Source organism: Aegilops tauschii, chromosome 2 (assembly GCF_002575655.3).
Source record: "Aegilops tauschii subsp. strangulata cultivar AL8/78 chromosome 2, Aet v6.0, whole genome shotgun sequence".
Classification (NCBI taxonomy): Eukaryota; Viridiplantae; Streptophyta; class Magnoliopsida; order Poales; family Poaceae; genus Aegilops; species Aegilops tauschii.
Genome location: NC_053036.3, coordinates 624,777,700 through 624,805,356, shown reverse-complemented (window position 1 = coordinate 624,805,356; position 27,657 = coordinate 624,777,700). Strand labels below are relative to the sequence as shown.

General features: G+C 48.4%; 1 pseudogene; it reads left to right on the top strand.

Annotated features, from left to right (window-relative positions):
- Nucleotides 1–5,721: 5,721 nt before the first annotated feature.
- LOC109765947 (geraniol 8-hydroxylase-like) lies at nt 5,722–9,839 on the top strand (annotated as a pseudogene).
- The last annotated feature ends 17,818 nt before the right edge of the window (nt 9,840–27,657 follow it).

The window sequence follows — 27,657 nt, the reverse complement described above, 5'->3', positions numbered from 1 at the left end:
CCATCATAACATTCATTCAAAATGCTGCTGTAGCTTCTCTCTTTTTACTCAGAAAACATTCGTACATAAGACACAATACCAGCAGAGTAGATGGCCCGCAGAAGCCTTGACGACGTTGGCTTCGTGGCCTCGGCAGCTCGACGCCGGCTCCACGGCCTCGATGGCGCGCCCTGGACGAGGCGAGAGCTCAGGCGAGCGATGAATCGATGGGTGCCGTCCTATTGTGCCGTATGGGCCGCTTGTGTTCGTGTGGACACGAACGGGAGAGAAGGAAAAAGCACACCTCACACCGAATCCTTAGGGCCTCTTTGATTCGCAGGATTGTCAAAATAAAGGAATAGGATGGCATGTCCCATAGTATCATACATGATTCGAAAGAATGTTTGATAGCGCAGAAAAACAAAGAAATTCTTCAAAGAGGTTTGAGTGGATGGAAATTTTCCTCCAAAATGTAGTACAAATGGATCCTAAGGATGCCAATCATACGAATCAAACGAGCATCACAGGAAAAATTCCAAAGGGTTCAAATCCTTCAAAAATCCTATGCAATTCCTTTGAATCAAAGGAGCCCTTAGATCGTCAACGGACGACGCTGGGTGTACTACGTCCCTCGGCAGCACATCGATCTAAGTCAGAGGATCTCGTTCCCAGAGCCCTCGGGGTGGGCAGTAGAAGCCGCACGAGCACCATAGAAGGAGCCGCTCGCCGGGGAAATTTTCGCATAGCTTAGGCCTCATTTGGTTGCGAAGGATCCCGGGCAAATCCTAAACGGCGCCTGTTTCTTCGGTTTACGAAGACTGGCGCACACCCCACGCTGCGCTGGGCTGGCCCATTTAGACTTTTTTCTCTTTCGGTAATACTACCGAAAATCTGCTCTCGTTGAGGCGGGATCCTATAGGTCGCCCGCTGGCGACATAGCGCGCACCCTCCGAGCTCCCCATTCAGCGTATGGGCTGGCCCTTTTGCGGTTTATTTTGCCACCGGTTTTTGGACGGTTCTAGAACCTTCCTAGAACCGTTTTTTATGTTTTCTATACTGGTTTTTTCATTTTTATTTTCTTTTCAATTTTTTATTTATTTTCTTATTTTTTCTTTCATGTTTTCTTTCTTTTTCCTTTTTATTTTTTCTCTTTCTTTTTTCTTTTCCTTTTTCTTTTCTATTTTATTCTTCTTCACTTTTTGACTATTTTTGGCATTTTTTATTTTCAAATTCGTTAACACCCTTTTTGGTCATCGAATTCAAAAAAATTTCAACCATGTAAAAAAATGTGTAACAATCCAAAAAATGTTCATCAAATTCAATTTTTTGTTCATCAGATTTTAAAAATGCTTATAAAATACAAAATTTGTTCATGGAACTAAAAAAATGTTGATTGGATTCTCTTTTTGTTCATTGTTTTCAAAAAATGTTCATCACATTCAAAACTTGTTCACTGAATTAACAATTTGTTCATCATTTTTTTCAAAAAAATGTTCATCAAATTCAAATTTTGTTTATATTTTTTCAATAAATGTTTTTGAATACAAATTTTGAAGTCGCACTGAATACAAATTTTGAAGTCACACTGAATACAAATGTTTTTGAATTTTTTTGAATTCAAAACTTGTTCACTGAATACAAATGCTGAACTTTTTTTAAATCCGATGAACTTTATTTAAATTGGACGAACTTTTCCAATTTCGATGAACTTTTTTTTCAAAATCGATGAACTATTTTGCAAATTGATGACCTTTTTTTCAAAATTGATGAAACTTTTTTCAATTTTGTGAACTTTTAAAAAAATTGACGAACTAGTTTTGTAAATCAATGAACGATTTTTTCAAAATCAATGAACTTTTCAACTAGTTTTCAGATTTACGTCAATTTTCACTGAAAGCAAGGTTAAGTAGAACATGTTTCTAGTAGTAGAACAACTTAATGTGTTTGGTCTAGTGGTTCTTGTGTTAGTCTGACACACGTTATTATCCCCTGAACATTCGCACCTGTGAATTCCCATGCGCTAGAAAAAAATCTATCCCGCGGTTTATCTTCCCTGGTTATTATCCCCTGAACGACCAAACAAGGCCTAGGGATTTAGGAGGAGAGACATGAGGGGAACGAGTGAGTGTGAAGGGATAAGAGGATAAGGTAGGCGGTGGGTGGAGATGGATACTCGCCTGGAGAGAACTGGAAGGAGCGACGTGGCGGGACAAGGCCGGTTGTATTTAATATTTTTCTTTTTTGAAAAAGATAACGCCCGAACTTCATGTCCCGAACGCTTTATCTACCGCTGGTCACGTAGCATGGATCTTAGCGCACCGGTTCCCTGCCACGTCACATTGCTCATTCGTTCGTGTCACCGCGAGTGGGTGGAGACCGCAGTGGCACTTTGGGTCAGTTTGGTTGCTACCCTGGGTCATATGCCTGGGTGAAAGTGTTGCCTGGTCTTGGCCTGGGATTTCGATTATTCTTGCCTGGCCAGGCAGCCTGGACTTGTCGCTGTTTGGAGCAAGGCATGAGCCTGGGAAGTCATTGTGGAATTAAAAAATATATATAATTGACAAAGCAGTACACAAGTTGTCTGTGAACTAAGTATTGAATTAGTGCCAAGCTAGTGTTAGCCTGAGCCCAGGCAACCAAAAGAGGACGCCTGACCTGCTAATCATCTGCCTGGGCGGTCCAGGCCAGGCATACTCTAGTTTTTTCAGGCACCAACCAAACAAAACTCAGGTAGCACCCAGGGAAGTTCCAGGCCAGGCATTTTTGAACGTGGACATGAACCAAACTGGCTCTTTATCCTTTCCCTGTAGACTCGAGTCTGCTTCTTCCCAATCCCTTCATTTCTAATAAAGGGAGAGTGAGGCCAGCTGGTTGGGCTGCTCTTCGTCGGGGATGCTGTCATCTACTTGCTCGTGCCGACGGGAAGCTGCTCGCCGCAATTCATCGTGTGCCCATGGACCACCGCCTTCCACAAGCCGTTCCTACTGTCTCAACCCCTGAAAGTTACAACTGATGTTCTCATAACTAAATGTTACATGCAATGAAATTGTTCGTCCAGCTTCTTATTTCTTTGACAACACCTCCATACGCACCACCTGTACTTCTTTGCATACCCTTGATCACCGTCGTCCAATCCGAACAAATTGTGGATATTCAGATGACTATAGAGTTTGAGTTGGTTTTGATTTCCCTCACTCGTCGAATTTCAATTACTTGGACTTTGCTTGCATCAAGTGTAGGCCCACTTCGCGTGCAATCATAAGAAGGCCGGTAAAGAGGGCGGGGGCTACGTCCGAGGCCGCAAGCAAAACCGTTAGTGAAAGGGGTGCACGTGTCTTCTTTGCTCTAGTGGATTGCGGCGACTTGCACCAGCTTGCACCTGGAGTCGGTGAGGCCAACTCCACCAGAGATCCCAAACGGACGTACGCTTTTTGTTCGTTTGGGATGGCAATGAAGTCGTGTCCGTCCGAAATTGTGGATGTGTCGGTCGTGCGTCCAACGCGTGGCCGCAATTAGGCCGCATCTCGTTCATTGTGCATGCAAAATATGAAAGAACAAAGGGTGTAGCTAAATGGCCATAGTACACGCAGCGGCCGCGTTCTCGCCAGTTCATGCCGGCCGGCAACAAAGTTTCATGCCAGCAACAAAGACAGCGGCCGGCACACGAGCCAGCCTTCAAAATGAACAAGTTTTTCGGTCCGGCAACAAAGCCAGCGGCCGGCACACGAGCCAACCTTCAAAATGAAAAGTTTTTTGCGCCGGCAACAAAGCCAGCGGCCGGCACAACTACCAGCTTTCAAAATGGACAGCCATTGTGGTCGTGGTCTCACCTAGTTTAGGCCGTCGCGAGCGAACATCTCCTTCTGCCGGTTCACGAACCAAGCCTTCCTCTCCGGTGACATGTTGTTCTTGTCAACGCTCATGAACGCGAGTGGCACCTCGTTGGCTTTGGTCTCGGCATTGGTGGCCTCGATCTCAAGCTTCTTGAGTTGAGCAGCCTCCTCGATGTCAAGCTTCCTCCTCTTCACGGTCTCCTCCATGTCAAGCTTTTTGTCTGAAGATCCAGGTATATCTTCATTTGCTCCTCCTTCCCTTTGCTCCTCCTCTCTTCCCTCACTTCTTTTTGGCTCATCATGTTCTCCATCATGTTCTCCAGCAATGGCAATGTTGCATGGTTGAATTACACAAAAATGGGTAAATATATATAACATATGCACTAGTAAAAGTAAATCTGCAAATTGCTTGTGGGGGCCATTGCCCCCATGACCCCCACATTGGATCCGCCCATATTCTTCAAAGTTCTTTGCAAAGCTATGGAAGACGCATCACGCTTCTCGTCGGCCTTTGAGCTTGTCTTCCCCCTCGGCCTTTTGAGCAAGTCTCCCTCCTCGACCACGGCCGGCTTCCCTTCTTTCTTCTTACGAATGGCATATTGGTCTTTGAACTTGGGAAATGTTTGATGAGTGACCAACAATGCGTGTGAGTAAACGGCTTGTTCTTGTGCCGGGCCTTGAAGGTCTCGAAAGATTGGAATGCCTACGCCCCCTAGCCCCTGAAAGTGACAGATGTTCTCGTACCCTTGATCACCGTCGTCCAATACGAACAAATTATGGATATTCAGATGACCACAGAGTTGAGTTTGTTTTGATTTCTCTCACTCGTCGAATTTCACTTACTTGGAGTTTGCTTGCATCAAGTGTAGTGTAGGCCCACTTCGCGTGCAATCAGAAGAAGGACGGTAAAGAGGACGGGCTACGTCCGAGGCCGCAAACAAAACCGTTAGTAAAAGAGGTGCACGTTTCTTCTTTTGCTCTAGTGGATTGCGGCGGCTTGCACATGGAGCCGGTGTGAGGTACTCAGCGACGCACTAGTACCTGTAAACCGCCGCGCCCAGTGGTCCAACTTAAGCGACGACGCCAAGGGCTCCCAAACAATAAAACCTTGGCTGCTTTCGCACAAGTCTCATGCCCATACTTTGGCACAGTGGATTGTGTACTCTGATGGAGACTCCCCAATAAACGGAGGCGTGTGCAGCTTCTGGCCAGAAAAATAACAAATTCGATTACCTGCCATGTCTCCGTTTGACCATCGAGAGAAAAATAGCTTATTGTAAATTTAAAATTTTATTCCATCCGTTTCAGATTATGAGGTGTTCTAAAATTCTATGAAGTCGAAATTTTGTAGGTTTGATGAAATTTATAAATGAAAAATCATCCCAATATTAGGTAGATAAACGGGATTGCTAAATCCTAATCGAGTCTCGGTCGATGCAACATTCGGAAGATCTTATGTAAAGATCCGTGCAAAATTTTCTTTTAAATTTTTCTCTTTTTGTTTTTATATGTTCAGTTACTTGTCTGGGATTTGATTAAATCTCAGTCGACTGAGATCTAGCCACACACGTAGATAAAATATAAAGATATATGTCATGGCGGATATAATGATACTAGTTTAGTCTTGTAAATTTTGATATTTTTCTCTCAAAGTCGAAACCATGGTCAAACGTAGATAAGTTCGAATTGTAAAAAAATAATACTTATATATTGAAACAGGAGTAACATTTTGGAACAAATTGAGTGTTACATAAATTAAATTCCCTTATATTTTGGGACAGAGCTAATAGCATTGTGAAACGAACCGAGTTAATATAGTCTAGTCTCCAAAACATAGCTTTGCCCACTAGTTTTCAATTTATCTTCGCCTATTAGGGACTCGTGTGGCGCAGGCCGAACTGCGCAGAGGATGGAAGCAATGGTGGCCGTGGCTGTGCTTGTGCCTTGGCTAGCATGGCTCATCGTCTCTTTCCTTTCCCTCTACCTCCTCAGCCTCCTCGCGCACGCGCGCTCCGGCCTCCCTCCGGGCCCCCGCCCACTGCCGCTCATCGGCAGCATCCACCTTCTCGGCGACAAGCCGCACCGCTCTCTTGCTCGCCTAGCCAAGATCCACGGCCCGCTCATGTCCATCCGCCTCGGCACGGTCACCACGGTCGTCGTCTCCTCCCCCACCATGGCCCGGGAGTTCCTGCAGAGGCATGACTCCGTGCTCGCCGCCCGGTCCGTGCCTCACGCCACCGGCAAGCACGCGCTAGGCTCCGTCGCCTGGCTGCCCCCCGTGCCGCGGTGGCGCGCGCTCCGCAAGATAATGGCCACGGAGCTGTTCGCGCCGCAGCGGCTCGACGCGCTCCACCACCTCCGGAGCGAAAGGTGAGAGAGCTCACGGACCACGTCGCGCGGCTGGCGCGTGAGGGCACGGCGGTGAACATCGGCCGCGTGGCCTTCATGACGAGCCTGAACCTTGTCTCCCGCACCATCTTCTCCATCGACCTCACGAGCCTCGACGACCACGGCCGCTCCAAGGAGTTCCAGGAGGTGATCACGGGCATAATGGAAGGCTTGGGGACCCCTAACGTGTCGGACTTCTTTCCAGGGCATGCGCTGGCGGCTGGCGCGGCTGTTTGCACGGCTGCACGCCGTCTTCGACGCCGAGGTGGACCAGAGGCTGCGCGGCCGCGACGCCGGCCAGCCCAGGAAGAACGACTACCTCGACGTGCTGCTCGACGTGGCGGCGAGTGAGGATGGGAAGGACCTGTTCGACCGTGAGACGCTACGCTCACATTTCACGGTAAACACAAGTTACCTCTGCCTGCAGTACCCTTCGGTAACGTCACGCACAGTCGCACAGCACCGCGCCTCAGACCCTTGCAGAACGCGCACGTCGACACTCACCTCCGGCGAGCGCAGCGGCCAGCCGGCTCGCTGCACCACTTGCAGCAACCGCGCCATGGCTCGTCACATCACCTGCATCGACAACTTTGGGCCGACCCATTTCGTCCGTCTGCGTCTGTTTGAGTTGGCGCGGACAAAAGTGGCGGCCCAACGCGCCGACCCAAACCCAAATCACGATCTGCGTTGCGTCCGCGCCGACGCATTTGCAGCCCAAATTTGCGTCCCAAATGCGTCGGCGCGGACGCCGAACGGACGCTTCGCGCGCCTTCTCGCTGTCCACCGCGTCCCCACATGGCGGCCGTCCAACTACCCGCTGCCCACGCGGTCAGCTTAATTTATGACCACGGGCCCACGCGTCAACTACGGCGCTCTTCCTTTTTTAAGCCGACCATGCGGCGGGCCGTCCTCATCCAAACTCGCTGTCCACATCTGCCAAGCTTTGCTCCCCCGTTGCCGGCAAACCCTAGCCACCACAACAACAGCGAGATGGGCCTCTTCTCCGGCGCCAGCGGCAGCAAGGCCCCCGCCACCCCTTTCCCCTCAGAGTTTCTCCCGCCTCCGCCGGCGCCGGCGCCTCGCCGGCAGAGGCAGCGCGTGAACGTGCCAGTGCACCAGGCGGAGTGGCACTGGCAGCACCGGCAGCCTCTGCCGTATCCCGACGTGACACTGCCGCATGACTGGCATCTGGATCCCGATAGGATCCCAGTGCCGGCGGTGCCGCGGACGGCTCGGGTTCACGCAGAGGAGGTGCGGCGCCGGCGGGCGCTGCTGACGCCGGAGCAGCGCCGCGAGGCCGCCTACGCATCCGACTCGCCCAACTGGGCGAGGTGGTTCGCCTTCGAGCACGAGGAGGCGAGGCGACGGGGCGTGCGCGAGGTCGACCGGAGCTCGCCGCCGCCGGCGCTCGTCGTCCGCGAGGAGGACCAGGCGGCGGAGGACGCCTACCAGGCAGCCCTTGCGGCCGTCTACCGGGAGAGCGAGGAGGACGAGCGGCGCAGGGCGGAGGCGGCGGAGGAAGAGAAGGCTCGGTACGAGGCGGCAATGGCGCAGGCACTTGCCCTCTCCGCGGCGGGCGACTGCGTGGTGCCGCCGGTGGCCCCGCCGTCCCCTATCAAGCCTCAGCCGGAGCCCAAGCCGAAGCCGTCCCCCATCGAGCGCTACTCCTGGACGGAAGCGGACAAAATCGCCGTCCGTTTGGGTCAGCCCCGTTGAAGTTGCTCTTATATGCTAGTACAATGCAGGGCAGCATCCCAATTCCGGCGCGCTCTGCCGCTCTCAGCGGCGCGTTGCTCCGGTCAGCGCAGCACCGCTTGTAGCAGCGGCGCCACCGCCCGGCCGCCTTGGCTGTAGGAAAATTATTTGATGCAAGACAATTCATTGATCTGGTGCATCGTGCACATACATAGGCTAATAGGGGGTCTAGCCACGACTTATCTCCGAAGCATATACAGCCATACAGGTTAATAGAAGATTAGGGGGCGTGACAGTTGGATAAATACATGGCCCTATCCTATACACTTGCCGCTCATGACATTGGCACCTGGGGGACGAGGAACGAGCTGCACTTCCGCTGTCGCAATAAGATGTCAAACTCCTCCTGCATAGCCGCAAACCCCTGAGGAACTCAGAGATGCACATGCAAAGGTGGGAAGCGACGACAGCACGTAAATCGATGTAGTGCAGACGTACTCGTCGTCAGGATAGCGAGTACTTGGGCGAAAAACGCCAGTGTGCGCACAAGTGGCCGGTCCGCGCGCGGTGACCGGAGCAACGACTGGCGAAGCAGCCAGGGAGGCCGGCGAGGCGACCGAAGTGGCTGGCGTGGCCAGCATGGGGAACGGAGAGGCACCCGGTGAAGTGGCCTCCGAAGAGGCGGCCGGAGCTGGCGATGGGGCCGCCAAGGCGCGCCTAGGGAGAGCGCGGCGTAGCCCATCGAAGCCGGCCATAGAGGACTCTAGTGCCGCATCCGTCCGTGGTACCTGCTTCAACAGAAAACACCTTTCATCAAAGTAAACATGCCGTGAAGTGACGACTCGATCAGAGACGGGGTCATAGCACTCGGATGGCAAAGACACCCGAAAGCCGTAACTCATCATATGAAGGTGGTGACCAAGGAAATATTGGGTCAAGAACAATGACTTCTTCTAATAATGAAATCAATATCAAATATCATGCTACATACAAACATATTCTTGCCTGTATGATGCATCCATACGGTATCACAATGCGCGGTTCAAAGAAATTTTGATTCTTCATTAGCACATTTAGCAAATAATACATTGTACTCTTTGTGACGCTTGCTTAGTTTATCTAAATAGATACATTTACTCTTTGTGGTGCTTGCTTAGTTTATCTAAATAGATACATTTACTAGACTATATTCACGTAATATTATATTTGAATGCTAGGATTTGTTTGCTGCTGGTAGTGATACCAACTCTAGCACAGTGGAATGGGCAATGGCTGAGCTTCTTCAAAACCAATCATCAATGACTAAGGTTTGCGACGAGCTTGCACAAGTTATCGGCGCAAGAAAAAACATTGAAGAAGCTGACATTGCTCGGTTGCCCTATCTTCAAGCTGTCATAAAAGAGACTCTTCGACTCCACCCTCCCGCTCCACTATTGTTGCCACGCCAAACAAAAACGACGGGAAGGTTACACAATACCCATGGGTTCACGCTTGTTCATAAACGTATGGGCAATAGGCCGAGATAAAGATGTGTGGACTGAACCTGAGAAGTTTATGCCGGAGAGGTTCTTGGGTCCGACTATTGACTTTAGGGGTATGGATTTTGAGCTCCTTCCATTTGGTGCGGGGCGTCGAATCTGCCCTGGAATAACATTGGCAATTCGGATGGTGCATGTGATGCTCGCTTCGTTGTTAAATCAGTTTAGGTGGAGTCTCCCTGTTGAGATGGAACATGATGGGATTGATATGGAAGATCAGTTTGGCATTACACTAGCGAAGGTCGTGCCTCTTTGTATTATAGCAGCACCAATTTGATACGTAAGAAATTGCAACATTTTTAAGAGTGGATTAGATGTTGTTAACGTGTAATAATTCAACTGAATGAGCCATGTAATTTGTACCATTATTTATGTGACAACTTCCATATTGTCTCATAGTTCCAAACTTTTGTGCCTTGATTATCCACTGCTTTATTGGAAATATGCCCAAGAGGCAAATTTAATTATTTATTTTCATGAATATAACTAATGTATATTTTCTGTTCTAGTAATTGCTATGGTTCTTGAATGTGAGATTCAGAGCAAAACTCATAAGCATGTGTGGAAACATAAAAATAATAATATGTCCGTAGACTCGTCTCTACGACTAGCTCATGTGTTGCATGATGATCCCGTTTTTCTAATCATAAGACATTGTTGAAGTAACAATGATTGTGGCAACAATGAGAGCACATTGTTATCCGAACAATGGTGTTGAACGAACCCAACCGCATGATAAACTACGAGAATATACACTACAAAAAACACTTTCATGATAGTACGTGTTTGTCACAGTAGGTCACGTATTTTTTCACGCATGTACATTCGTGACGATTTCATGACAGAATTAAGATAGTCGTACATGTGCTATCACGGAAGCGTTTCATGACAATGCGCCGTATCATCAAGGAAGTGTCCACTTTCCTGATGATAAGTGGCGCGTCATAGAAGTGATTTCGTCAAGAGCAACCGACACATGGCAGCCACCGTAGCGGGTCGCCATTAAGCTATTGAGTGCCGGTTTTGGATCCGATACCCGTTAACAGCCTCGGCCAATGGCGATTATTCACGTGTCAATTTGTCATTTGCCAACGAAACCACGTGTCAGCTCTACATTGCGACAGGTATCGCACATTGAACTGACGATACCTGTCAATGAAAAGGAGACACATGGCACGACCGAACAGTGGCCCGTTTACATAAAAAGGCAGGCCCAATCCGCCCACAAGATTTAGGAAGAGTTACTGGCCCGGCCCACTAATGGCCTGCTTGCACATGGCCCATTGAAAGTTTCGGCCCATTAACAGTCTGCTATGTATATGGGCCAGACTACGGTCCGGTGTGCTTTCTGCCTGTTATCGGCCCATGGTGGAATTGGGCCGTCTTCTGTGAGGCGAGCATTTTGGCTTGTTACTGGCCCATTCTAGAGTTGGGTCAATTCTAGTCCGGTTTGTCTTTCGGCCTGTTAATGACCGGTGCTTCACTAGGGCTACTAACAGAATGCCCGTGCGTTGCTACGGGCTCTAATGTATATAAATAAATCACACAAATGATTAACGTCGAAGCTCTTTTCTCCTTCATACATCCAGGTGTGTTTAGACATCAAACATGCACCCAGCAGGCTTCCAAAGTCCAACCGTCCGGACAGCCCGTACTCTGCCAAGTCCAACCCATATGTGAGGAAGAAATGTGGTTGTCCAAACCATCCGCCATGTTATCTCCAACATGCGGTCCCAACACAAAAACCCCATCCCACGATGCACCATTCCTTTTCCTATCGGACACTCCCTATTCTGCTCGATTTCCTGCTGTAGCGGGACATTTCTCGTTGGAGTTCTCTCCTTTAAAACCGAATGAAGCCCACCTCACCTTCGCCATGGTGTCCTCATTCCTTCACAACACACTTCCTCACGGACCGCCAAGGAGGAGTCTCCCGCCAACCGCCCCGCTCCCCAGCCTGATCCCCGCCCCTCGTGTTCCTGCCGATCCAGCACTGCCATCAAGGGTGATGAGGCATGCGCCGCCATGACGCCCCTGAGCGAAGAAGGCGAATCTGATGTCTCCTAGGCCATTGCCATGTTGTAACATATACAGTTGAATATCATGCATTACCACCAAACACAAATATGATGTCCGTTGTTGGGCATGCAACTAATAACATGCAACTAATACGCCACTGTGTCCATGATTAACTATTCTAGCAACCAAGCAATGCATTTAACTTTCTATCCTACCCAAAAATTGTATGACTTGATGAAAATAAATATGAACCGGTCGCTCATGCAATTTGTTGCAAGGCCATCTCTAATGAAATGCAATCTGCTGCATTTTCTAAAGTAGAAAAACGGTTTCTCTTAGAGGGCCGTAATTGAACAGACTAACCCCAATCCTATCCTGCTCACTCGCAACCCCCACTCTTGTCACAAAATCCACTAACTCATGTTCAAAGTGAGCATGTGGTCGACATTGCCATGGCTGACCAATGGTGGTGGCGGCCTTCCTATCTTAGTGCTAGTACCTCTTGGTTCTATATTGGACCCGCCCTCCATCCCGGGGCTCTACCACAATGGACCCACCCTGCATCTCAGGATCTACCACGATGGCGCCAAGCTCATGCATTGCCATGGAAAAAGAAAACTATGAATAGAAATGTTCGTCCAAAGCATGAAAAATCTCAATGTTTCTCTCCTCTTCCCTCCCTCGCACGCACATGCCTGATTCATAGTACAGATTTATGTATCCGTTAGAGAAGAGCAAGCAAAAAAGGTCCTCCTCACTTTCTATCTCGTATACCTAAAACTGCTTTTAGGTCACCAAATTTATACCAAATGAAAGAGAGGGCATATCAAGTTGGAACCTTGAGTTTCCTTCAACAAAAGTTGGGGCCATGAGCTAAATACGAGAACCTAAAGAGATTACATTCAAAATGTTCCGAGGTACTGGAGAAAACCATCTAAAACCTGATAAACAAAATCTAGCTGAAATATATATATATTAATATTGCATGGATACAAAAAGCAAGACAATATAATGAACAAAGAGAAAATTTAAAGTGCACGCCTAATGAACGAATCAGGTTTCATGAAGCTCACATGACAACTTAAGCTTACTGTCTAATATCTGAGATGTGCAAACTTGAAATGTCACATGACCAAGAAAGGGAAGTTCAAAAACCAGTTTATCCTTGTAGTTGCATCTTGCATGTCACTGTAAGGATAGACAAGAGATAAATATTAGGCATAATTTACTAACATTGTCAATAATTAATATTTATGGTGCGAAATATCTTGATTAAGATTAGGAAATATCCAAATTGGACCCATTTATGAATCAACCACAATCCACTTACAAGAGCACAGAAAAACAAAATGATTTGTACAAGATAAAGCTCACATGGGATATTTGCCCCATTTTTCCTCCCTAAACATGACCATGACATACATTTGCCCTCCCATGTATTCTGAATACATTTCTACTACAGCTAGAGCATCATTCAAAACAGAACAACATCAATTACTCTAGGGTATCCACTAAAGGCAAGAGTTGTTTTATTCTCTTGGGCATATGGCTGAGCATTCCACATGGAAATATTAGAGATGTTGGGAGTTGAAGATCGAAGGAAAATCTTTGCACGTGTTGTGTTCTTGCTCACACCTAACTGGCCCTGCAGGCTGAAGAAAAAAAAATCCAAACTTAATATAAGCAACAAAAGAATGATAACTTATAAGAAATGAAAAAGCAAGGAAGCACTCACCTATAGGCCCAAACAGAATATAAGACGCAACTGCACTACGATTTACCCACGACAAAGAGTCAAGAAAAATCACAACAATGGGTGAAAGAGGCAACATCCCCTATTGAAGTCTTCGGTGAAATTTAGGTCCGACAATAATAATGCAAAGCTTCACCTATAACTTAAGGTATTGACAAATCATTATGCACTTAGGAGTAATAATTGGCAAGTGCTTAACTTTTGAAATTGGAGTGCCAAATTTATTATCTGAAGTTATACACAAGGATAGATCAATAGACATCTTAATTCCAAATGACACAATTTTTCTGACTGAATCATCATTTTAGTCAACACCTTTTGTACTTCAACAAATACTAAATTCAAAACAAGCAAACTTCGGAGGCTGATTCTGACAATTACCTCTGGACAAGTAATCTTGAACTCCTATGGTCCTAGAGAATAACTGAGGATAATACAGTAAGAATAAGTTTATATTGCGGCAAGGAGAAGCAAATATTTTATAGTTGACCAAAATATTAGTACCTCGTCAGATCAACATATATTCAAAGACATCACAATTTCAGGTCACATGAAATTGAGATGACCCACTATGCGATGTTGGCATCGTTCAACCAGAAGAAACAACCCCAATCATCGGTGTTGACAACTCAATCAAGGGCAATCTGACTAATGTTCACCACCGTCAACACTAACATGACCAATATTTGAGTTCAATGAATCATCATTTAAATAGTTGATCTCAGAAAAAAGTGAAAAGGGTGATTGATATTATACATTCTAAGCATTTAGAGTATTCTATATTCAACAAGGTACTTGGTTTTGTGATCCCACAAATTTACAGGGTATATCATTGTTGCTTTTCACATCTATTCCACTAAAGATCCATTAACCAATGGCCACATTCCATTCCTTATCCTCATTGACTAATTTAACCTGAGATGCAACGTATAAACCAACAAAGAAAATTATTTGTGTCTAGAAACACCCACCCAGATCTCCATAAAAAATAATAAGTGGCAGCAAATACCTCAGGAAATAATAAGAGCAATGAATCGTGGAATGAATAAAAAATTGATAGCCATATATTGTAATAGTGATAGAAAAAAATCATATGCGTGCCTATTTGGTAACTCACTCCATGCAGCAGATTCTAGGGGTCTATTGGTTGTCCAAACTGTGGTATGCAAATGTTTTGACCTGCAAGTGTTGTAGATGTCTGTGGGATGAAACAGTAATCCAGAATATTAATTAAAACGTGGTGTAGATACCGATGGTGAATTAAGCAAGATGCTCAAAAACCTTGTTAAGGTTGCAATGGTGGCTCCTTAGTACATCGAATAAACAACCAAGGTCTGCACCCAAAAGTTTTTGCTACACCCAAATTAATCCACAGTTAAACACATAATCAGCTGACCAAAGACAACTCATACTAAGAAACAACACAAGTATAAATGTAGATGGTAGATTGGTTATTACAGCAAACAAAGTGAGGGAGATGATGAGAGCCTTTTGATCAGGAAAAGGTAGATGAGCCAGGTGGTAACAAAAAGTAAACAAAGGGAATAACATGGGAAACTAACCAATCCAGTGTGCTTCCTCCACATCGGCTGTGTGGACAAGGAGAGTGAGAACCCAAACTTCCTCACTGACCTCTGTTGAATCATGGCTCAGGGTGCAGCTTCTGCAACTACAACCGAAGTCATGGTGTGTTCAACCGCCTGCCCGTTCGGTGCACGGCGATGCAAGCAAAGACAAGGTCGTCCTTAATGGCTTACGTTGATGTGAAAGTGAAACAGGCGAACTGGACTGTCGGGAACGCATCCAACAGGGCCAGTAAGAGACAAGGCACACATTAGTTGACCCAGCTCAAAGAGCAGTCACTATGATGTACACAAGCTTTTGCTTGTCAAGCCCAATCTTCAGGCTGTGTCCGAAATATCTTATTGCTCTGCCTATACGTACTCAAGTTACAGTATTCGCTGGATGTATGCGCTCAAGTATGAATCTCCCTAACTGTAGGTCAAATGGTCCTAGTTAATTTTCTCTTTGCTATACTCGACAGCAGAAGTCGGGGGAATTGGCAATCAGCTGATGATAGGTGTTTTCCCGCTCCTTGCCGCAAACACAAATATTGGCTCTACCTCTATGTGAGAGTTTACCAATTCCGGACTGGGACTCATAGGCTTGTCATTAAACGACCGGCAAATATTAGTTTGGACATAAGTTTCTGGTTACAAACTTACAATGCAAAAACATGACCACACAATCTCTCCTGCAACCACTGTGTGCTGGATTCACACTATATTTTGGTTTTCCAGAAATATTTAAACGTAGTTTTTTTTTCATTGAAAGTACATTAGAACTGTACAGCCGTCAGTTTGCAGAAGTAATAAGATAACTAAAGCATCATTACATTACAGAGAAAAGGGCGATGAAGAATAGAAGACAAGTATTACCCAATGTAGAGTTGTAGACACGCATAACCTGAGGAGTATTTAGAACTTCTCCAAGGGACCACATCAGCGCACAGTACACATGCACTTATAAGCTGCAGCATGCATATGGGAAAACTTTGATTTATACTCGCATGTGTATCAGATTACAACATAGGAAAAATAAACAGCGATTCATACCGAGCTGGATGAAGTTCTTATGGCGTACGAAGGCTCCTTGCCTTTGTGCTGCACAGGCCGACGCTCCGCTCCACGCTGAGTGCGTTTGCCGATTAGAAAGGACCGAAGCAAGGGCAACCTTCATCAATCGGCCACCCAACCGACCAGAAAGGTCGGCACTCGCGCCGCCTTCGTATCCCCTTTGTATCCTCCCGTTCCCGTCTCTTATAATGCGACGGCGGCGGGCCGGCGGCGTCTCAAGGCATCTCTCAGCAACGAGGCATGGGACTGGACTTGATGAGCCAAGTGCAGCAGCACCATCCAGCGGCGTCGGCGGCGGACAGCAGTAAGGCACATCAGCAACCAGTAGGGAGTGTACCTTGTCTTTGTACCAACGATGGCCGCCGCCGGAGTGGATCGGAGAAGGGGATGAGCCTACGGGTTGGGTGCTCCGCCCGTCGTGCTGTTGGTCGACCACGGCGGAGATCGGGATCCCTCTTTCTCGGCGGAGAGGTGGCGGCTTGGCTTGCGGACAAGCGCTGGATCGCCTGAGGGAAGCGAGGAGTCCGAAGGCGAGCGACGAGGGAAGCGAGGCGCGGAGCAGCAGGACGCTGGGCTGGTCGACAAGCTCCTGTGTGGCGGCGGCACAGGAACCCTAGCGCGTGCGAGGGTACCGAGGAGAGGATGCTCGCGCGAGGAGAGGGAGGGGAGTGGTTCGTGCGTGGGGGTGATTTTTTTGGCTGCGTGAGTGGGATGGGGCGGGGGCAGTGACGACGAAAAAAACCAAACAAAAGTGGTAGGACTATTCAATCAACTCGTCCATTAAGAGTAGGGATTTGTGACCTGACGTAACATTCGGCCTTTTTGTTGGGGTCCTGACGGACAAAGTTAGACGAAGAAGACACCACAATTTTCCCAATAACGAACGCCGCGGCGCATGAACACTTGTATCTTAGCTTTATTTCTCACAACGACTTACATGTAGGTACAAACACGCTCACGCAATACTATCCAGAGGAGCTCTTTTGCCGGTCGGGCGCACACCACGGTCAGGAAGGAGACTACATCTTCCTCATCTCTGGCTCTCTGCTACTCCACGACACTAACCACGCCTAAATAGGCACACCCAGAGCAACAGCTTCGGAACATGCAGCACACAATGCATGACTACTTACTTGGCCGGCACACGTACACGCAACACAGAAGCACGCACATACGTACACTTTGCACACGTCCGTCACCGACTCGACCTGGGCGCGCACACGCCGGTCATCACCGGCATGGGCATGGCATATTTTCAACACTCTCCCCTAAGCCATTACCTGCAGCAGGGCCGACTAGTCGTCGACATCGTCTTGAACAGCTCCGCCCATCGCTATGACGTGTCGCTTGCTCGATGTCGCCGGAGTTGATGCTGCTGCTCCCATCGTCGTTGTCGCCACGACCGCGGACTCGACCTGGCGCGCTGACGTCGGTCGGCACCGCCATAGACTCGACCTGGCACAATTACGCCAGTCACCACCGTGATTGCTTCTTCCTCTCCGGCGGCCTACGTCACTTCTTTGGCGACACGCCGAGTCCCTTCACCGACGACGACACACGCCATCGCGCTCGAACGCCTGACGCCGCGGCGTTGTGTGCACGATACACCACGGCGCGCCTCGCCGCCACGCCTCGCCGCAGCCTTCGTGCCACCACGCAGTACCTCCGTAGTCTTCTCACTACGCCGCCCCGCCGCGGCCTCCGACGAGGACTCACCGCGGATCAAGAAGGCTCTAATACCAATTATTGGGGCCATGGCGGACAGAGGTAGACGTAGGAGACACCACAATTTTCCCAGTGACGAATGCCTGTATCTTGGCTTTATTTCTCACAACAGCTCAAACACTTACATGTAGGTACGCACGCACACACGCACACACGCAGTACTACCCAGAGGAGCTCTCCTACCGGCCGGGCGCACACCACGGTCAAGACGGAGACTATTGGTTCCTTGGCAAAAATCGTTTTTGCCTTGCTAGGCTAGGCTTACCGTTTGGTAGCGCAAATATATCCTAGCTTTTGGGGGCAACTAGCCTCGCTCGGCCAGAAAATCCTCGCTCCGCGGGGAGAGCCGATTCGGCTCGCCCTCGACGGCAAAGCCGGAACGCGCGAAGAATTCTACGCGGAACTCTCCGGATGGATAAGTCCGTCTGCAACAAATCCCTAAACCTACGTTCTCCACTCCGACCTCCTCCTCCACTTTCCCCTCTGATTTTTCCTCATCCCAACAAAATCCTCCGAAGCTGCAGAGATAAATCGAGCGAGTTGGCCCAAGTTGCCCTCCACGATTAGCTGAAGGCGCATCAGATTTGACAGGGAAAGCTTACATCCGCCTTGCACAAGTCTGCGTCCGCCCCCATCCGCCTTGCTCAGGTCTGTGTCCGCCTCATCTCTTGATTTCTCATGTGTATGCGTGTGCACTTTTCTTGGCAATAGATCAGCTGGTTCAGGAATTGATTAGTACTAGAAGCAACAAATCGTAAATACTATCTTTCTATACTCCCCGTGGTCTTATCCAAGGCTGGATTCTTGTTGGGTGACCTGGCTTTGGGGTTAGATTGGAACGGCTAAGGTGATAGCAAACTGTAGTATAATGCCACTGTGGCGTTGGGGTTGGGAAGGATACTGTTGTTGGCAGGTACCCAACTCTTGATTTTTATTCCAAACCAGACTCCAATTGAGTAGCTTATAGAAGTGCATGACATGAATTGATTTTACTGAAACATGTATGATGCATCTGCATCTGAATCCTTAATTTGGTCTGTACTGAATATGCATACAGAGCAATCTACTTAGCAGGCATCTGAACTGATTCATTAGTTCTGCATATGTATTTTCTAAAAGAACAGAGCTTCCTCTTTTTTTGTCTTGTGCCTGCATCTTAGTTTCATTTATATCAACAAAGATTTGTCTACGGTAGTCCTAGACTGTGTATATTCACACACGTGACCAATCCGAATGAGAATTTATTCAAAATAATTGATGACATGGAAGAATACCCTCTCTTCGTCCGACTTGCACTACAGACATCTTTGGCCACCAATGAACAAGTGGCATCCATGTTGAAAGGGAGGCCGATGACTGCTATTCAAGAGTTTGTGCGGCGCTGGGTCGGTGATAACTTTCCTGAACACGTTCATGTTGCTCCCGACGTGTGATTCATTTTGCTGTAAATTTTTAGGATTATTTTGTATGTCTTCTAGAGTCATCTCCCAGAGAAATAATGTCCATGCCTCATGCTTGCATGTAATGATGTCATTCAGTTTTTCATTCCTGGAAAATAAGCTTGTTACTCAGATTTTGTTTTTATCAGTCAGTGTGTTCGCAAAGTGTGTTAAATTTATAATCATAAAGTTGCGTTGAATTTTTGCATGACTATTTACAACTTGATCTGCCTGTAGTCATTTCTCTGTTTCACTGATTTTTTTCAACGATATTGTACTGTTGATGCATTTGTTATAAGCTAGATGTATTTGGATCAATGTTTACGAGTCAAATAGTCGTTGAGTCGTTCCAAGGTTGAGACTCATAGACTAATCGTGACTAGTCTAGACTAGTGCGAGACTAGTCTACATAACTGCTAATACCTAGTAGTAGTATGTAGTATTACACTATATAAGTATACAAGTACAGTATACAATACAAATGAATGCACGGCTTTGAACTTGGTTTGAGTTAGTCTTCATGTACAAATGCATCTCTTTCCTGATTTCATCAGTTGCTTTCAGACACATTAACACCACTGTGTAACCAGAAGAGACGTTTTTGCCACACAAAACACACTGGATTGACAATTTGTCCTGCAGATCAGGCCAAAAGGCATACTTCCATGTTGGATCCTTGGTCCTAGTTGGCTTCCTCGCAGGATCCTTTGATGGATCATAATCCTCAGCGGCTTGAGCTGAAGTGGCTGCTGAGCATGCTGTCTGAGATATCTCTGGTGTTGTAGACATTGTAACTCTAGCTCTGCTCAAACCTAAGGATGTTGAATGGAAACAAGCAAACTTAAACCAGGAACCAACAGTAGAGGAACCAGCCCAGGAACAAGCAATAGAGGAACCATATATGATGATAAGAGAAGGGAGAAATTACTTGCAAAGCGAGGATCCAGGAGCAGATGAACCAGTCCAGGAACCAGCAGAGATAGGGCTGGATCTGGACAGCAGAACCAGTGAAGAGGGAGAGCTCCAGAGGAGTGGGCAGTTCTCTTTGGAGCGAAACTGAAACCTAGCCACAAAATTTCCCTCCGACAGGCTCGCAGACCGTGCGCCTCTGTTATCCCCTCCAATTTTAAGTCACTCACCTCTAAAGAAAAGTTTGAGTCATTCGACTTAATGTACACGACTAGTCCAGACTAGTCTCTCGACCGCTCGACTCATCAAATTAGTCTACATGAGATTTGCAGTCGACACCACAGGTGCGACTCATAGACTAGTCCATCGACTAGTCCATCGACTAGTCTCGACTAGTCCTTCAACTCGTAATCAGTGATTTGAATACTGTGAAGATGAGCTACTTTGCCCGCAGCACAACCAAACGACTAGCTGCTGGCCCTTGCCAGCAACGGCATTGAACCAAACGTGCAGCTAAGGCAAAAGTAGCCCATCCGAGCTAAGCTAGCTAGGCTAGCTCAGCTGGTGGGCAAGCTGGGCAATACAACCAAACGCACCCTACATCTTCCTTATCTCTGGCTCTCTTCTACTCCACGGCACTAACCACGCCTAAATAGGCACACCCAGAGCAACAGCTCACGAACATGCAGCCCACACTGCACGACTACTTACTTGGCCGGTACATACTCGGCCACTACCTATGACCCGGCCAACTAACCAGTTAACTACATGCACATATCCATCTGATGCATGCACCTTTTTTTTTTTGAAGCTAAACGCCCATCTGCACTTTATCCATCAGGCGCTATCATGTCTGACCGTAGAAAACCAATCAGCCAGCCAGGGATTGTTTCATACAATTGTTGAGTAACAGAATGATGTAAAGCAAGCCTAGCTAAGCGGTGAGCCACCAAGTTTGTATGGCGACTGGAAAACCGTAGCTTAAATCCCTGGAACAGAACACTCATGTCCTTCATCTCTCTTATAAGGTGGAATCCGGCAGACTTCTGTGGTATCTCCCAAAGACGCTGTATCTCCTGACAGTCTGTCTCGATCACCACATGCTGGAGTCCCATCCCATGCGCCAAAGATAGCGCGTCTCTGCACGCGAGGAGTTCAATGGACAGAGGGTCGGTGATACCCTCATACCGTGTGCAGCCCGCTCTCACAAACGAGCCATGATGATCACAGGCGATAAACCCTGCTCCACCTCTGCCTCGCTCAAATTTCGTTGCTCCATCCGTGTTGAATTTAACCCACCCTATTTCTGGAGGTTGCCATTTCGGACTAACCATAACCGGAGCTTCGTCCTTCCTTGGTATTTCCAGGGCTCGGACAATTTCTTCAATGGTAATCATGGATTGCCGTGGTCGGTATTCTCTTTCACCATGTGTGTAGTTGTTCCTTGAGTGCCAGACAGCCCACATTACCGTGATCATTATAGCAGCCTCATCCTTACGGAAAAGCCGATGATCTAAAAGGTCACGCCACCATGTCAGCGGGTTGAGTTGCGGTATTGTAATACCCAAGAATCGCTCAGCTGCTTCCCAAAAGCCCCGAGCATGATCACAGACCATCAGGGTATGAAACAAAGTTTCATTGTCGTTGAGGGAGTCCTGGATTAGGGGGTCCTCGGACTGCCGGACTATATACTTTGGCCGGACTGTTGGACTATGAAGATACAAGATTGAAGACTTCGTCCCGTGTCCGGATGGGACTCTCCTTTGCGTGGAAGGCAAGCTTGGCAATTCGGATATGTAGATCACCTCCCTTGTAACCGACTCTTTGTAACCCTAGCCCCCTCCGGTGTCTATATAAACCGGAGGGTTTAGTCCGTAGGACAACAACACTCATAATCATAGGCTAGCTTCTAGGGTTTAGCCTCTACGATCTCGTGGTAGATCAACTTCTGTAATACTCATATCATCAAGATCAATCAAGCAGGAAGTAGGGTATTACCTCCATCGAGAGGGCCCGAACCTGGGTAAACATTGTGTCCCCGCCTCCTGTTACCATCCGCCTTAGACGCACAGTTCGGGACCCCCTACCCGAGATCCGCCGGTTTTGACACCGACATTGGTGCTTTCATTGAGAGTACCACTGTGCCGTCACGATAAGGCTTGATGGCTCGTCTTGTTGTCAAGGACAGCATTACCTCGGGGGGAGCCCTGGCTGTAGGCCAAACTCTCCGACTAGGCGGCTTTGTCATGACCGCCCGTTCGGCCGTCGCGCCGACGATGACTTCTCGGGTCATCAAAAACAGCCTCCACGTCGGCTCGTGATTCGCCGAGCAGATGGATCCAATAGAGCTCTCTTCCTTGAACGAGCTCTTGGATCGCATCGCCACCCTGGGAGTCGCTACGGACTATGATCGGATCGGGCTTAAACCCGACCAAAGGGAGATTAACACTCCACCGGTCACCCATCAGATAGCGGTGGTGGAGGAGCAATGTAGCGATTCTTCCTCTATTTTGAGGACAAACTATGTCCGGATTCCCGAGCTCTCCGAGCCGGATACCCGTCCACGGGAGGACATGGCCCAAGCTTCGAACCTAGAATCAGACAGCGGGCCAGAACTATTGGGCAACGTCCCGGAGCCCGAATTGCCAAGCTCAGAAACTCCTCCGCCCCTGGGTCTCAGATTGGGTCAGGGTTTGGACCTAAATCTACCCACCCACCCAGACATAAGTGATCTTTCCCACATAGACAAGAGCCCCAAGAGACAGTACATCACTATTGGGCCAAATTCCTCCTCGTAATGAGCAAGGTCAAGGACTGTCGCGAGGAAGACGCAATTTCATTCTTTTGTAAAAATTGCACGGACAAGGGAATCATCAACGCCATAAGTCGCCGTGACATAGCACACTTCGCTGACTTGGCGGCCATAGTACAGAAGTACTGTGCGATGGAAAGCGCCTGGAAAACCCAAACAAAATTCTGGGATCCTCCGGCTCTCACTAAGCCCCCCGTCCGAACTAAAAGGATGTACTCTCGTAAGTCACCCGATCCAATTACAAAGAAACCAAAGCCCACTATAAGGCGTGGAACTGTATTGGAGGGATGGCTCAATGGGCCATGCGAAATTCACAGTGCAGCGGATACCATGCCAACACACAGCCTTAGAGCATGTTGGATACTCCGGCAGGTGGCCAAGAGCGGCGAGGATCTCCTCATCAACAATACAACAGAGCACCATCCCGTGGAAAATAACAATACAGTATTGACAGTCTTCGAGACCTTCGCCTCAAATAATAGGCGCAAGCGAGCACTCCGCGGCCTTGCCGAAGTCTGCCACGTTGCAGCAATAAATCCATGGAACGACACGGCCATAACCTTCAATGCCAGTGACGAACCTCAATTCCGAACAGCCCGAGCACCAGCCGCTTTGGTCCTGAGTCCAATTGTGGAAGGCTTCCGGCTTACTAAAGTGCTCATGGACGGTGGCAGCGGATTAAACCTCATCTACGAGGAAACTCTTAGCAAAACGGAAATAGACAAGAGCCGCATTGAGCAAAGCAGCACGACCTTCAGAGGAATCATCCCTAGTCGGGAGGCACGATGTGCGGGAAAAATCACACTAGATGTGGTATTCGGCACGCCGGAGAATTATAGGTCCGAAGAAATCACATTCCAAGTGGCCCCGTTCAGTAGCGGATACCACGCCCTTTTAGGGCGGGAGGCATTCACGATCTTCCAAGCTATACCCCATTACGGGTACATGAAGCTCAAAATGCCCGGGCCCAATAGAATCATCACTCTAGCTAGTGATCCGGACATAGCACTCCGCACCGAAAATAAAACCGCCGCACTAGCCCTCGAGGCGTTATCCGAAGCCCTTGCGACCGAAGAACTAACTGCGCTGCGCTCCACAGTGGACAGCGACGATGTGATACTCAACAAAAGACCCAAGTCCACCTCTTTTAAACCAGCGACGGAATAGTCAAATTCCAGGTCCACCCAACGGACCCTACAAAAACAGCATCCATCGGGGCACAGTTGAACCCCACAACAGACGCCGCACTGCGGGAGTTCTTGCGCGAGAATTGGGACATCTTCGCCTGGCATCCTTCGGACATGCCAGGAATCCCACGCAGGCTGGCCGAGCATAGCCTTAACATTCTAAAGGGATTCAAGCCGGTCAAGCAGACTCTTCGGCGTTTCTCTGAGCCTAAGCGACAAGCCATGGGAGAAGAGCTGGCCAAGCTACTCGAGGCCGGATTCATTAGAGAAATAAAACATCCGGACTGGCTAGCAAACCTGGTGATGGTACCAAAGAAGGATAAATCCTGGCGCCTATGTGTCGATTTCAATGACCTTAACAAGGCTTGCCCCAAGGATCCCTTCCCCCTCCCCCGCATCGATCAAATTATCGACGCTACCGCAGGACACGACTCATTGTGTTTCCTCGACGCATACTCCGGATACCATCAAATTAAGATGGCGGAGTCCGATCAAGCCGCAACGGCATTTATCACTCCATACGGCCCCTTCTGTTTTAACACCATGCCCTTCGGGCTCAAAAACGCCGATGCAACCTATCAACGCATGATTCATACATGCCTGGAAACACAAATCGGCAAAACAGTGGAGGCATACGTAGACGATGTGGTCATCAAAACCAGACACATCGAATCTTTAATAGATGACTTGAGGCTTACGTTCGACAATCTCCGAACATATGACATCAAGCTCAATCCGGAAAAATGCGTTTTCGGCGTGCCGCCGGAAAGCTCTTGGGCTTCATCGTTTCCAATAGAGGAATAGAAGCAAATCCGGCTAAAATTCGAGCTCTGTCACAGTTGGCTATCCCAACAGACCTCAAGCAAATCCAGAAATTAACTGGATGTGTGGCTGCCTTAAGCCGCTTTATCTCCCGATTGGGAGAAAAGGCACTACCTCTTTATCGCCTTCTTCGACGCACTGAACACTTCGAGTGGACGGATGCGGCCACTGCCGGATTGTAAGAAATAAAAGCTTTCTTGGCCACCAACCCAATCTTGGCCGCGCCAAATGTCGGCGAACCAATGATGTTGTATATAGCGGCAACACACCAAGTTGTAAGCGCAGTGCTCGTCGTCGAACGAGAGACGGACGGACATAAGTTCCCGCTTTAAAAGCCGGTATACTACGTATCCACTGTCCTCACTCCATGCAAATCACGGTACCCACATTATCAAAATATAGCATACGCGGTCTCCATGGCATCCCGGAAACTACGACTACTTTCAAGAGTGTTCAATTACGGTGGCTTCCGAAGTACCACTCAACGACATAATAAATAACCGCGATGCCACGGTCCGGATTGCTAAATGGGCTATCGAGCTCCTCCCGTTCGACATAACATACAAACCACGGCGAGCCATTAAGTCACAAGTACTGGCCGATTTCGTCGCCGAGTGGACGGAAGCCGAACTCCCTAAAGAGTACGGCACGTACTCTAGTTGGATCATGCACTTTGATGGCTCTAAGAAGCTGGCTGGTCTGGGGGCAGGCGTCATCCTAACATCCCCCACCGGAGATACAGTCCAATACGTACTCCAAATATTATACAGACTCCAACAATGCAGCAGAATATGAGGCCCTGTTGCATGGGTCCGGATGGCAGTCTCCATGGGCATTCAATGCCTAGAGGTGCGTGGGGATTTGAACCTCGCAATATCTCAAATAAATGGAGAATTTGACGCCAAGGACGCAAAAATGGCGGCTTACCGCAACGCCGTCCTCAAAATGTCAGCCCGGTTCGAGGGGCTTGAATTCCACCATGTGGTCCGAGAAAACAATCAAGCGGCGGATATCCTCGCCCGCATCGGCGCTAAGCGCGACCCTGTCCCACCTAACATCTTCTTGGAAAGGCTGTTTAAGCCATCCGTGGTGTGGGAAGGGGAGACCGGCAACAACAGTCCGGATCCGGCCACAACGCCAGATCCCGAACACTCTGACGTAATCGGAGGCCCTGCCACCGAAATAACACCTTCAGCCCACATGATTATGGCTGTCATCGCCCCGTGGACAGAACCCTTCTTGGCTTACCTTACTAGGCAAGAACTCCCTGATGACCCAAACGAGGCACGTTGCATTGTGCGGCGGTCTAAAGCCTACAAGGTCCACGAGGGAGAGCTTTATAAGAAAAGCGCTACCGGAGTACTTCAAAGGTGCATCTCCGAAGAGGAAGGACGGCAACTTTTGGCAGAAATTCATGCTGGACTTGGCGGCCACCACGCCGCAGCTCGGGCCCTTGTAAGCAAGGCCTTCCATACAGGTTTTTACTGGCCGACGGCCCGAGCAGACGCACAGGACCTCGTTCAACGTTGCGTCAGTTGCCAGCATTTTGCAAACCAAAGCCATATGCCACCTACCGCTCTCCAAACAATCCCCATTACTTGGCCCTTTGCGGTCTGGGGGCTTGATATGGTCGGACCCCTTAAAGGGGGGAAGCCATAAGAAAAAATACCTATTGATCATGGTGGATAAATTCACCAAATGGATAGAAGCCAAACCAGTTAAAACGGTCGAGTCCGGACCAGTGATAGACTTCATATCCGGGGTTGTACACCGTTACGGCGTCCCCCACAGCATCATCACCGATAACGGCTCGAAATTTACAGCCGACGAGGTAAAAACTTGGTGCAGCAACATGGGCATTAAGCTCGATTATGCCTCTGTCTATCACCCTCAAACTAACGGTCAAGTCGAGCGAGCAAATGGTCTTATCATGAGCGGCATTAAACCCAGATTAGTGCGATCCTTGAAGGAATCAGATACGCACTGGGTCGAGGAGCTCGACTCCATACTATGGGGGCTCCGAACCACGCCGAATCGCACTACCGGATACACACCGTTTTTTATGGTGTATGGCGCAGAGGCGGTACTGCCCTGCGACATCATTCATGACTCACCTCGAGTGCGCATGTACGAAGAGAAAGAAGCCGAGCTTGATCGGCAGGACAGTTTGGACGCCCTGGAGGAGGAGCGTGACGTGGCAAAATCCCACTCCGCATTCTATCAGCAACAGGCTCGGCGGTATCAAAGCAGAGAAGTACGGGCCAAAACTTATAACGTTGGCGAACTCGTTCTACGCCTACCGGAGAAGATAAAGGACAAGCTCAAGCCCAAATGGGAAGGTCCCTTCGTTATTGACAAAGTTCTGACCGGTGGAGCGTACCGTCTGCGGGATGCATCGGACAATCGACTCGAGCCAAACCCATGAAACACAGCCAGACTCCGAAGGTTCTACGCCTAGTGTCAGACTCTGTGTTCGTCTCCTTACCTCTGTCAATTTTTTATATATATCCGTTATCTGTCTTTTCTTTCTTTCTTCCCTTTTTCTTCACGGCCTTAAAAGGTTAAAATGTGTCTTGACTACACAATCTTGACGCGCTAGGCGTGCTCATTATACCTGGGGGCTTCTTATATAGAAGCTTAATATAACTATGTTCCGGGCTCTATACCCCCCGCACATGTGTTACTTTTCCACATGTACCTTTTCTTCGCCATTATATGCATCGATATGACTTATGTTTTGGCCAAGCTGGGTTGCCTGGCTCTTGTGTTTATGCCCTACGTTCCCGTTAATTCGGCTAGGGCATAAGGGGAGCACCTCTGCGATTGTTAGTGCCGGGTCAGCCGGATGTGTACCTCAGACTGGGTGAAGCCTAAAGCTAGCGTTCTTAAGGGAATATTCGGTCGGTGAACAAAAGATGACTT